This window comes from Taeniopygia guttata, chromosome Z, assembly GCF_048771995.1.
Source record: "Taeniopygia guttata chromosome Z, bTaeGut7.mat, whole genome shotgun sequence".
Lineage (NCBI taxonomy): Eukaryota > Metazoa > Chordata > Aves > Passeriformes > Estrildidae > Taeniopygia > Taeniopygia guttata.
The window spans coordinates 65,994,800-66,008,119 of record NC_133063.1 but is presented as its reverse complement, the minus strand read 5'-3'; positions in this window follow the sequence as shown (position 1 = coordinate 66,008,119).

The following is a 13,320-nucleotide window of genomic DNA, read 5'->3' as shown; positions in this document are numbered from 1 at the left end:
ATACTTGGTACGTATTTGGGTGAAACAGAAAAGATCTAGAAAGAAAACAAATGTATGCTGTACAGTGGACAGTTGAACTCTGTTCTGTTCATTTATTGGCTCTGGGGTAGTACTTTATGACAGCCAAGGGACATAGGGGTTTATATCTTAGAAAATATGATTCAGATAACTCTGAATAGAGAATTGAATGAATGAATTAATAGGGAATTGAGAGAGGCTGGTAATGCCTTTGTGATAACATATTTAAGAAGAAAATCAAAATAAAGTCACACAGTTTTTGCTTCCAGTCAGAGAAGAGAAGGAGGTGAGAACATGTGAAGGAAACAACTCCAAGTTCAGTGGAGAAGGAGGGGAGGAGGTGCTCCAGGCACTGGAGCCGAGATTCCTCTGCAGGCCCTGGTGAGACCATGGAGAAGCAGCCGTGCCTCTGCAGCCCCTGGGGATCCATGGGGGATGCAGAGGTCCCCCACAGCCCATGGGGGAGGTGCCCATGCTGGAGCGGGTGGATGCCTGGAGGAGGCTGTGGTCCAGTGGGAGACTATGGAGAGAGGGGGCCTTGCTTCCAGGCTGGAGCGGCCTGTCCTTGCAGGACTGCACCCTGTGGAAGAGTGACCACACCACAGCAGTTTTGGGAGGAGTGTCTGCCCATGGGAGGGACCCAGTTTGCAGCAGTTTTGGGAGGACTGCTGCTGGTGAGATTGGAACCGTGCTGCGTGTAATGAATAGGGCCTATGCCTTTATTAATGTTCAGCTCTTTATTAAAAAGATCAGCTCGGCAGGGGGCTCGACACAGAGCTCACCCCCGCTGTTGTAGCTTTCCTGGTAGCCGAAGGGTGAGAAGGCGAGCAGAGTCTGTCTGTGGAGTCTCCGTGGCACACTGGTAGCTGGAGGTGTGCAGTCTGCATCTGAAGTCCCAGCAGGCCGTCCTCTCTCCTTTCCTCCTGGCACACTGGTAGCCGAAGGGTGATGGGATGTGCAGAGCCTGCTGCTGAAGTCCAGCAGCAGCTATCCCTCTCCTTCCCTCCTGGTAACACCAGGAAGTGTTGTTCCTTTGTGCCACAGCCCAGTCCAGTCTGGTCCTCTGCAGGTTATGGTGACAGATCAAACACAGACTAGAGATGTGGTTCCCTTTTCCCCAGCCAGCACACACATCCAGCCCCCTCCACTGTGCCCAGCCTTCCATTTAGGGGTGTTTTCACCCCCAAAACCCCCTCCCATTATTCCACTGGTCTCCCTATTTTGCATCCCAGTCCTAGAATGGCAGTGAGGGTGGGGCGGTAGGTGATTCCCAGGAGCAATTAGCTAATTAACATTTCAATGTCAGTACTTAGTTCGAGCCAAGTGTCCCAGCCAGGCTGTTTTGTTCATAACACTGGGGAAGGTCACAGCGAGCTGTGTCCGGTGGGAGGGACCCCATGGCCTCACAGGGGAAGGATTCCTCTCCCTGAGCAGCAGAAGTAAACCTTGGGTGATGAACTGACCAAATCCCCATGCCCTGTTTCCTTGTGCTGTCAGTGGGAAGGAGGAAGGGGCTGGGTGAAAAGGTGTTTTGAGGGCATATTTACTTATATCCTCCCCTCATTCTGTTAGTAATAAATTCACTTTGCAACCTTAACTTCAGACTGTTTTGCCCTTGAAGTGTTTTCTCCTGGTCCTCATCTCAACTTGTGAATCTTTTGTTAGTTTTTTCTTCTTGTCTGCCTAGCTGTGGCAGGGGAGGGTGAGCGAGCGACCCTTGTGGGTGGCTGGCATTGGTCCAGTGTCAAACTGTGACAGTCATTGACCAAAATATCAGCTGAAAGTACTTCCATAAACCATACGAGCATGGTCTGAGTCTACTATGGAAATTAAATTTTTGTTTTGGTAGATTTTCCTGGTTTTTGGCCAGGATCGGGTTAATTTTTTTCTAATTGTTTACATTAGCCATGAGGGGGCAGAGCCTGGAGCTCTGTAGGCATGTATAGGTGGTTGCTCTGTACCATCCAGATCACTGTTGAGGGATGTAAAAGCGAGAAACTCCTGCTTCTGAGGAGGAGCATGGTGTGGCTTTTGGTTGGGTAGGAATAGGTGGTGAACAGAGGGTCCATCCACCATTTTGTTCATTGTCTTGGGATCCTGCCATGCTGGGTTGGTCAGAGAGTAATTTTTGCATTAAATAATCTTTTTTTTATATAATTTTGTTATTAATATTGTTGCTGTTACTGTTTGTTTTCCTATCTCATTGCTCTTTCCAGTAAATTGATTTTATTTCAACCTGTAATCCCTGTGTTCTGTATCTCCCACCAGAAAGGGAAGAAGAGCAAGTGGGGACAGAGAGTGAGCTGTAAATTACGGAGGACCACTCCTAAGTGATGACAGCCTTCAATTGGTGCCCACTTGTGAGGCACAAAGGGCTGAGATTACAACATCTGATCAGTGAACTGAAAACAAATTTGATCTAAGCATTTGCTCTGTGAGGTAGGGAGCCACTGTTGCGTGGTTTGTTCCTATGGGTGTGGTAGTATGTAACCCTGTATATATTCCCGTATGTGCACCCTGTGGGGATCTTTTTCAGAGCAGTAAGAGAAGTCAGGATAGTTCTGTTGCTGTAATGTGTGACATCAGTTTATGGCATGATAACACCAAAGGCAATGAGAATACTTTTGGATGTGTATTCAGTGTTGCTCTCCTGCCCTAACCTGGAGTGCTACATATGGAAATTCATTAATAATTGTAGCCAGCCTGTGGGGAGAACAGGGGAGGATGATTTTCCCCATCTTTTAACCACCTTTTCTTCCTTCAGGCCTGTTACAACAGCTTTTGAGGATTTTGAGTTCCCTTTGGATATTAAGGAAAGCACATTTATGTTGCTAGGTCTGCCAGTCCTCCTAAGTGTGGCATCAACATGGTCCACACCATGTTTAGAATTACAAAAGACATTTCTAGGAGGGTTATTCAGAGATCTGCCCCAAGGATGGGGAGTCATGAGTGAAATGGAATGTGGGAGAAAATGGGTCAGTTTTGGGGGAAATTCTCTGCTCCAATGGTTTATAAATCCACCTCTGACCAACCACAGAAACTCTGTTAAAACAATAGAATATACGCAAGGAGAATGCTGTGGCAACTCAGCTAGGAGAATTTATGTATGCTGGACCCAGGCTACTGTATCCTGGACACTACTTATCTCTAAACAGCATGCTCAGGGGAGAGGGAGGAAAGCAGACCGCCAGGCAGTGTGGCCACTCAAACTGCAGCTGAACCAAACAACTGCTGATAGCAGTCACCCCTATACATAAGAAAAAATCCAAGATCAAATCAGTTCACACAGGAAGAAATGAGGAGCAAGCAGGGTCCTCCTAACAGGAGAAAGAGGCTGGGCCAGAGATAATCACCCCATTTTGTTGGGGGGGGGGGTGGTTCTGGAGACAATCCCCCTGAGATCCCATGGGAGGCAACCAGTGTGTGAGTTCCCGCCTCCCCCAATGTCAATCTCTTGTTATCCTTTCCCCTTGTTTGTGCCCATCATTGTGTAAGCCATGCCTCAGTTCTAGAAAGTTCTTTGTTCTATATACCCACATTGGTTCCTTTCTAGTAGCCTCTCCTTCCCCTTATCTCCATTGGGTGTTATCCTGTCAGTTTTCCTCTACTCCGCCCTTGGGCCTTTCCCTCATTGGTTGTTGTACACCCTGATCCTCCTACCCTGTTGCTGTTAAATACCTTACGCTGCCCTCAGGACAGGGCTCTCAGAGCGAGCTCCCTTCCTGAGTGGTTGCTTTCCTTCACCCCCGATTTTGTTTTCCTCATAATAAACCCTTTGGGAATCAAAGCTGCCTGAGTGTCCTCCCGCTGTCGGTGGAAGCATCATCTTAGCTGTCTGGCTCCTGCGAGACCTGACCCACTGTGGCACTCCCAGTGGTCACAGGACCCAGGTGCCACACCATTTCTATCCCTGGGTGAGCTGTGGGATGCCCAAGAAGATTTCAGCCAGTAGTCAGGAGAGCCCCTGCCTGGCCCAATGCTGAGATATTGCAGCCCACGATGTACAGCAGACAGCAGTAAAACTGGGCAACTGGGATCCCTGACCCTGGGATGTGGGCACTGAGAAGAGGATTGGGAAGAGGATAGAAACTTAGACCCTGGAGGTGACTCCTGTCAAGCATGAAGGAAAGGTACTAGATCAAGCATGATCTAGTAGTGCACCGAGGCAGGGGGAATGCTATGGAAAAAGGTATACCTGAGAGAATATACTATGCTGAATATAATCTAAGAATGATCCATGTAAATCCAGATGAAGTCCAGTGTACACAATCCATGTGGGCTAAACTTGTATGGAGTGCACCATCATTGTAGACCAACTCATTGGCACTGAAAAAAAGAAAATAAATTGCTTCAGATGACTACCCATTCTGAAGATCATCTTTTTTCACGCCTATCAACCTGTGCCTCAGTTGTCAAGACTGTCCAACACTACAGAGGGAGTTGAAAGACTTGAGCAAACTAGAGCAGAAATGTCTTGTGCCCTGCTAGTACAGACCAGAGTGCTGTTGGGATCAAGTTTTCCCCTGTTCAAGAGATAAGGTACACACAGTGGTTTTACCTGTGTGGCCATGAAGAGGATATGACAAAGTGGGACAGAGAACAGATCTGTGCCCCAGCAGCACAGGTACATGAGCTGAGGGGAAAAACAACCACCACACATTCTTCAAGGATACAAGCTGATCCAGTGTCCAGTGGGCAAGTTCTCAGACAGAACAGAACGGTTGATGTTACTTCTGATCCTCTTGAAGGGACCTCCAATTCATATTTACAAGACAGGATCTCTGCCTTCAGCCAGGTGGAGGAAAGTGGCAATTCAATCTATTGGACTATGTGGATCTGATGGCACAATGTACCCTGATGCCGTGAAGATATGTAGATGCAGAATCCATCTGTATTTCTGAGGTGGCAGGGTGATCCCAGCAGCTGACTGTACCAGAAGCTGAAGCGAGCCTGACCAGTCAAGAATGGCAAAACCATGCAATTCTGACTAACCCAAAAGGGCATTTTTCAGCTTTTGAAAATAACACATAGAGGCATTTAATATCAGGAAATACAAGAGGTATGGAAGAGTTGCATTGTGCTGTATTGTCAAGAAATTCCTGCATACTCATATACAATTACATTTTACTTCATGAATATTGAATGGGGTAGTGAGTCCTCCTGTTTGTATTCTGAGCATCTGGCTGAAAGGTGACTTTGTGACACTTCCTCTTTCTGTCTCTACTCGCAGGACACCCAATACTTCTTTACCTTGTGATATACCTGAGGAAGTGCTGTGCCATTCCAAGTTGAGTCCAGTTACAGCAACCACTATGAATCTGTTATTGACATCTGGACTATAGTATGGTACAAAGGGATATGAGCTTTCCAGCCATATGCTTTTGACATCCAGACTGTAAAATGTCCCCTCATATTCTCCTACCTTGTGTGAACAGCCATAAAAGAAATTAAGCCAATTTTACAGTAAGCAAAGATTTCCCTTAAAATATGAAATCTCCAAATAGTTACTACTTAAGTATTCAGGGTAGACTTTCTCTTGTGGGCTAATACCTGAAGTAATAAAATGTGTCAGAAGCAGCAGTTTTGTTTCTATTGGTAATAAATCACCACTATTTTTGACTAGAAGAAACATGATTTGGGAAAAACTGCAAATAAAACATTAATTTAGGCCTCCAGTCTTTCCTTTCTTTTTATCTCTTTTCCCTTCCTCAGTTCTTGCTCATTTTTGGTTGAAAATCTAAAGAAGAGACCAGAGTGCTAAAAGGTTGTCTCCAACAGTGTGTGTATATACTTATGTGTGTTATGAAAGCCTGTGTTGATTGCAGCAGCAGGAGCCAGCTTCAGGGAACAAAAGCTGTTTTCCTTCCCTGCCATTTGCTGTTCAGGAATTAATCTTGCATGTATGCATGTACACTCACACACACATATACACACTTTGAATCATAATGGGAGACTGGAAGAATATTCTTAATAAATGTGTTCCCCATAACTTTGTGTGAGGTAATCCTCAATCTTTTTTTGCTCCTGAAATACTTTTTAATTTTTTAAATTTTTTATTTATCTATTATTTATTTTTAATAATTTGCTGATTTTATGTTTCTGGAAACCTATAAAATGTTGGTTTTTTACCTAGAATGGAATTTATTCTAATACAGCTGTCATGGTTTGACACGGGAAGAGAATTTTTTTTTGGAAGGAAGAGGTCAATCCAGTCAGGGGTCAGGTTTGGATACTGACACTTGAGGTGACCAATTGAAGGTGGACACGCCTCTGAGAACACAGAGGGGTTAAAAGCGGAATTCCCAGGAGGACTCGTCCTTCTTTGGTTCCGGTCACCGCATGGGACGGACCTCCCCCCCCAGCCCGGGCTGGGTGGGGGAGGGGAGCCATGCGGCCTGCAGAGGTAGGCCGGGAGTGAAGGATCGGAACCGAGCTGGGCCAGCTCCTGCGGATGGAAGGGTGGAGAACATCTGGGATGTTTTTGTTCCCCCTCCCCTAAGCTAGAGGGAAAAGAGATAGAGAACCTGCAGGCACCTGGGAGTTTGCCGGTGGAGGAGAAGGAGAAGGGGGGGGGAAGATGCCCAGCGTGGGAGACTGGAGACGGAGTCCTGGGCTGAGATTTCAGCCGTCCGGGGAGTCCGGGAATTTTAACCCTTTCCTGTGAAATGAAGGCTTTATGAAATATTACTCCTCCTCAATTTGAAGGAAAAAGAGACAGCCTGGGACCTCAGATGTTCAGAGAAGAAGGTTGGGGGGAGATGATGGAGTGCCTTTTGGCTGGACTCTGCTTGTTTACCATAGACTGAACCACTCATTCTTTCAAGAGGAACTGCATTTTAGGGGGATGCATTGGTGAGCCAAGAGACCTTCTTCAGCAACTACCAGTTTTGGAATGGACAGAGAGAGCTGAGGAGGGTGTGAGGATGCCCTCCATCTTCAGAGAAGAAGAGAAAGAGATCTCTGTCCTTGGACCCTCGGCCCCAGGGGAAAATGGGGGGGACTCTAGTCCCGAATTGTGATAGTAGACTGTTATTCCTGGTAGTCCTTAGCAAAGCATCCTTAAAGGGGCCCTATAAGCAGTCTCTGTCCATGCACGGTGGTGAAAGCACTGTGACATAGAGAGGAGAATGTCACACTAGCCGGTGTGTCTGGGCAGTGCCACGTGTGACATTAGAAACAGAAGAAGTGGCAGCTGTGTTTCCTGGGGGTCTGTGGTGCAAAGGAGACTCCTCTCTTCCCCGATAGACTCAGTATTGATTATATTGAAGGGTGAAAACTTAATTAAGGATCCAAATGGGTCTCGCTGTAGTTTAGTAGAGTTGGGTAGTGGGAGGAGGAACGTTTTAGAAGGTTTTCATTTCGAATTTTGTGTAGTTTTTTTTCTTTCCTTTCTTTTCCTTTTATAGTAGTAGTAGTAGTAGTGTAATAAAGTTTTTCCTTTGTTATTAAGTTTGGCCTGCTTTGCTCTGTTCTTAATCACATTTCACAGCATTTGATTGGTAGGTTGTATTTTCATGGGGCGCTGGCATTGTGCCAGCGTCAAACCATGACAACAGCAAATAATGTGTTCTTCTCAGAAAGAAGGAGTTGTATATATTCTTCCTTTCGTTTTTGAGGAAGTTTTCTGCTCGATGGCCCAGAATGAAAAAGTGGAGATAGATGTGCCATGAGTCAGCTCTTCAGTTATCAGGGGAAAACTGGAGGGGAACATCAAAATCAGACTTTAGAGATGTGAATTATATCACATGGTAGTATGCAAATCAAATTAAAAATTACAGGCATATCAATTTTGCCAATGAAACTACAGCCATATATATATTTAACAACTTTTGAAAGTTTGCTTCTTTATTTAGTATATTGGTGGAGAATTTTATGCTAGTAGAAAATGTTTAATATTTATGGAAATTAAGATAAAGAACTGATTGTTCATTTCATAGGCATTCAAGTTCAACTTTTTTTGTTTGTTTGAAATCTTGTTCCATACTTGGGGTGGAAGACTATGTTTGCAGCTGATACTGGAAAAGATGAGCAAGGAATTCTTTATTTATAGTTACAGGATTAGTTAAAATACAAAAGTGATGGACAAGAATTGAAAAAAATATAGCCAGTAATACCTGAAGGACATTTTCACCAAAATTCTGGGCAGGATAATAATATACTGGTTTAGTTTTTTCTTGTTAATATTGCCATACATAAACCTTTTAAGGAACTCTTAGTCAGCATTTCTACTTCCACAAAGGCACCTAAAAGAGATTTCTTAAAGCCCTGAACTGTAATAGAGAGTACTTCTTACAGCATTCTTTTCTTACTGAAACTCTCTAACATTCCTGATGTGGAGAAAGAGGTGAGAAGGAAAAAAAATGTAATAGGTGCACCAAGAGACTCTTTTTTTGCTTTAAATGGCAGATTAAATGGTATGGTGAAATAACAGTATTCAAGGTCCTGCTGCTTTCAGCTTCTCATGGGGTATTATTGGTGTTTGAAATCCATCCATAAACTGATTTTTTACTGTGTGAAGCTCAGTCCTGTAATGCAGTTTTGTTGTTTTTTTTGTTTTGTTTTTTTTTTTTTTTTTTTTTGGTCCAATATAAGGGACATGTAAACAGAATGTTAACTAATGATAACTGTAATATTAGTGTTCAGAAATCAAGCTTTATTGTGAGGCTGTGTAGGAATTAACTTGTTTGTTTCTTGGGTTTTGGATGGAGCTCTCAAACACCTTTTGGTCAAATTAACATTGCGACCAACAGTCTAATGTTTCTCCTACAAACAGCTGTGGAAAAGAAAATTTCTTGTTGAGGCCTAGTTGTCTTCTCAAGTTGGCTTTGTCTGGTTCTGCAGTGTAGAAGCCAACTAAGGGATGATTTCTTGGCTGAAGCAATTAAATTAATAGAAAAACAAATGTTTAGCAAGAGTTTTTATTTGTCTTCTAGCATACTCACATATGTCTGTTTGTGACCAGTCTTCCATCTGATGAAAATTTGAATGTACTAATGAGGAAAATTGAAAGGAGAAGATAAAGAAGTTCTGGAACTATAAAAGTACATGTCATGTTGTCTGTCAAGTTAACCTCTTCCTCCCTTGTTATCACTTGCCCTAGGTGGAAATTTTCAACAATTATCATAATACAAATTATTTGTATCACTAACTTTAGAAAGAACTTGAACAAATTCTTATGTCATGCTTTAATTTAAATACAAGGTTTAATTTATATAAATGAAATCTTACTGAGTACTTTTGACTCTATCCTGAAGAGTTTTGTCAAGTTTATCTTTTTCCACTGTAGTTTAGGTTTAGAAATGTCCACTCAAAACTTTTTGGTGGTGTACCTGTAATACAGTTTTGGCATGAAAATGGCAGATTGACAGTAAATTAGGATTCAACAGTTTCTGGTGTATTTAATGAAAGAAACAGGCAAGAGCTGGGCTGCAGATCAAAGTGGGAGCTCTGAAGAGTCAAGCTGCAAAGGAAAGAAAGATTCAAAAGACATATTTAAGGCTACAGGAAGGGATAATTCTCCTTCCTGTCTTTCCCCTAGTGGCAGTTAGTGATTGATCTCTCAATAGTCATAGCAGTATTAAATATTGTTTAGGGCTCAGATCAACTATGACAATTTTACTACCTCTTCTTGTCAACTTGAAATTTTGTTTATGACTAGTATGAGCCCTGCATTTATGTCTAGCACCTTATCTTGTTGTTTGAGGTTGGAAAGTGTACATGTTTTGAATGGGTTTTACCTCAATTTTACCAAACCATTTGTTGCGGCTTATGAAGTATATATACATGGACATGTAAGAACTGTCTCTTACTTAAAAGGTGTCATTGCCTGTTCAATTAATTGTCTTGAGACTGCCTTTCAGAGGGCTTATTTTGCCGCAAGACCGCCTGTATATAAAAGATAAAAAATACATGGTCCAAAACCATCCATGTAATGATACACCTATAGCAAAACCAGTGTGTACGTGTGAAAGTACTGCTATTGTCATCCAGTTTTCTGCTGCTATCTGATTCTGCTTCTGTCCTTTTCAAACATGTCTCTCTTTCACAATACAGACATCTGTTCTCCAACTCCCAGTATTCTTCTTTTTGTGCTCTGTCAAGGTCCACTTGTATTAGAGTGGTCAGACCCATTAATGTGAATTAATTTTCAGAAATATTTTTTTGATTATAGTGTAGCTTTGGTAGAATTAAGCCCAAAATTTGGTGTTTGGATTGGTAATTCTTTGGTGTGTCCAGAATTTAAAAACTGGGCTCTTCTTTTGCTTTTTTGTTGTTTTCTGAATTTTTATGAGCCATTTTTCAGATTGACCTCACTATTCAGGGTATATCTAAAATAAAAATTGGTTTACACAGACTTAAAATTTGAGTATTCAGAATAAGTAGTATTTTCCATGAAGATTGGATTAATACACTACCTTACTGACAAGAACCAAAATATTTACCTACTGCTTAGTTAAATTCTTTCTTTCCCCCTTGGGGAAATTCTGACTGTTTTGCAGAGTAACATGGAAAAGACCATCACTGTAAATTATATTCCTTTTTTTGTGGGTTAGAAAGTGTATTATAACTATCATCCTTGTACTGAGTAATGACATAAGATACTTCTAGCAGAGGAGGAAATAACACTGCATGACATACGCTTTTCTCTTTTTTAACAGGTCCACATTTTTTTGGTCTAGATTTCTTCTCCCGACATTTTTTGACCATTACATATTGAGTCTGAGTAAATTTTGGGCTACCTTTCTTCCCCTTATCTAACCTCAATAATAATAATAAAAAAATAATATATGTTTAGGATTTAATTTTTCTGGATCAGAATGAAAACTGGGGCAAAGCTACTAAATGTCTGCAGGGAAAAAAAAAAAAAAAAACAAGCCAGAATTTGTTGGCAATTCTACTAGGAAAAACACCCCAATATAACCTATAAAATGCCGTAAGGTTTTTCAGGCCTCCTGAAAAACCTTACGGCATTTTATAGGTCATATTTGGGTGTTTCTTTTGTGTGTGGTATATCCTTCTGCACAATGCCTAGATTTTTACAAGCAATATCACAGAATGCATTTTGTTTTTCTTTCTACCAAGCAAATATATTGTTCATTTAGTTGCCATGTTACTAGTGTGATTTTTAGTGTGTTTATACAGTCCATAGAGGTAAAACAACCTAACCTGATTCAACCTGAGGCTCAGGCCTTCAGGGAGACACAAACTGGGAAAACGCATTTTAAAATTCCGAGTTAAAGACTTCACTCAAAGGAAAGAGTGAAGCAAACCAAATTGATCCTTCCTATGACATAAATACAGAAATGAAGTTCCACCACAAATGAATTTGAACCAGCTTGTCACAGAAGTTACAAGACTCCCTCCTACCACCTCTCATTTCAGAAATATTCATATGTATTGAGAACTATGAAATGCCATAGCAAATAAGCTATTAATTTAGCCCTTGTCAATAAAGGAAATTTTAAGGTAAAGCAGTAATTATATATTACTCTTCTCCATCATGTTATTAGAGTTATTATCTGTTCATGAAACATGCAGAGGAAGGTTAGATTTCATTAAAAAAAAATTGGATTTCTTTAACATTTATCGTTTTGTAGTATTCTTTGGAAATAAATGTTCTTAAACTGTGCATTTAAAGATGACACTGTGTTCAGTCCCTGTCATTTGGCATTGTGACCAGTGCCTGAATCTTCTGTTACCGTGTAATGGCAGAGGTCCCAATTTTCCGCTTACAAGACAGTGAATGGTCCAGTTCTCTTCCAGCCAGCCCTTGCATGTAGACCTCCTTTCAGCACAAGAGAATGAAGCAGAAAGAACCTGACAAGTGATATGTGCCCAAGTATTGCCCCAGCGTGGATTGAGACTGCAAAACTCTATGTGTAGACAAGCATCACTCAGGAATGCACATGTTCTGCACCTTTGGTGTGGTCTACTTTTGCATTATTCCTAGTCCTTCCAACAAGCCAGATATTTCAAGTTTTTTTTGACGTAGTTCCATATTTCATTATTCCTTGTTTTGAAAGTAGTATTCTTTTTCATGCTATTGAGCAAATGAATAATATCCTGTGATTAAAGTGGCTGGAAAAATGTTTTGTACTTTAAAAGATGGTAAACCTTACATATAGTTTCTATGGATAAGGGAGTATATGCCTTCCACAGAGACACTTTGCAGCCTTGTCTCTGTGTATTATGTTGCATTCTAGATGACTGATTGACCTTTTAGTTGTGTGACATTAACAAATCTATAGAAGATTATCTATCTGATAATCAGGGCTTCTTATTAAATGATTGGTGTGAATCTAGTAGAGAAAGTGTATACTGTAAAGAAATGCTTTTGTCTTCCTATGAATCCTGTCTTGTCCTGCAAGTTATGCCCTGCAAATTATTTGAAAAAGTGTTGTATCACTCTGAAAGATTCTGTGTAGGCCTAGTTTCATGCTTCTACTTCTAATGGTGCATTAAACTTAGCTTGAGTCTGGCTTGGATGGAGAAGGAACCGAAGGCGACCTTTAGCATGTGCTTTTAGACAAGAAGCAGATCACAGACCTGACTGTGTATCCACTTCCATAAGAACAAAACCAGTTCATATTAAACAAGCAATTAGGAAATTTGTTTGAAATGTTTGTTTGTTTGTAACAGTCTTGTAAAAAAGCCTCTCCACTCCCCTAGTTTGCATGATTGTGAGAGATTCAACATTTTCGCTCAGAAAACAGGATTTGGTAAAATGTAACTGCCACTGTATTTTACTTAACTTTCTATGAAGGTTTTCCTCAGGTATTGAAGATTGTCAACTTCTTTCAGGTTTTGGAGAGTTTGATGTTCTATTGGGTTTTACACTAGGACAGCATTCACAGTACTAAAAGACTGTCCTAGGGTGACGTTATGGTGTTTGTATCTCCAATCGTGTGTTCTGTTTACGTTTGATATTATGTTCTGTGCTTTCAGAACTGACTCTGAAAGTGAAGGTTTGTTTTGCCTTGTTATCATCTGGTTCACCTCCCCCCATGGTCTGTTGTCTAGAAAAGGCTAGGGCTGGCTGGCTGGCTTTGCTTTGCTTGCTTGCTTGCTTGGCTTGCTTGCTTTGCCTGCTTTCTTGCTTTGCTTGCTTCCTAGTTAGGTTAGCTAAGCAGTCCAATTCTTTCCCTGGACTGTTGCTTTTTCCTTTCCTCTTCCTGAATACCATCCAACCTGCTCTGGACTGGGATCTGGGAAACACCAAGGAACACCAGGAGCCTGCATTTTGTGATCTGCAGCAGCCATCCCCAGTGCTGGAGAGCAATCCCCAGCATCCAGACCCGGGCG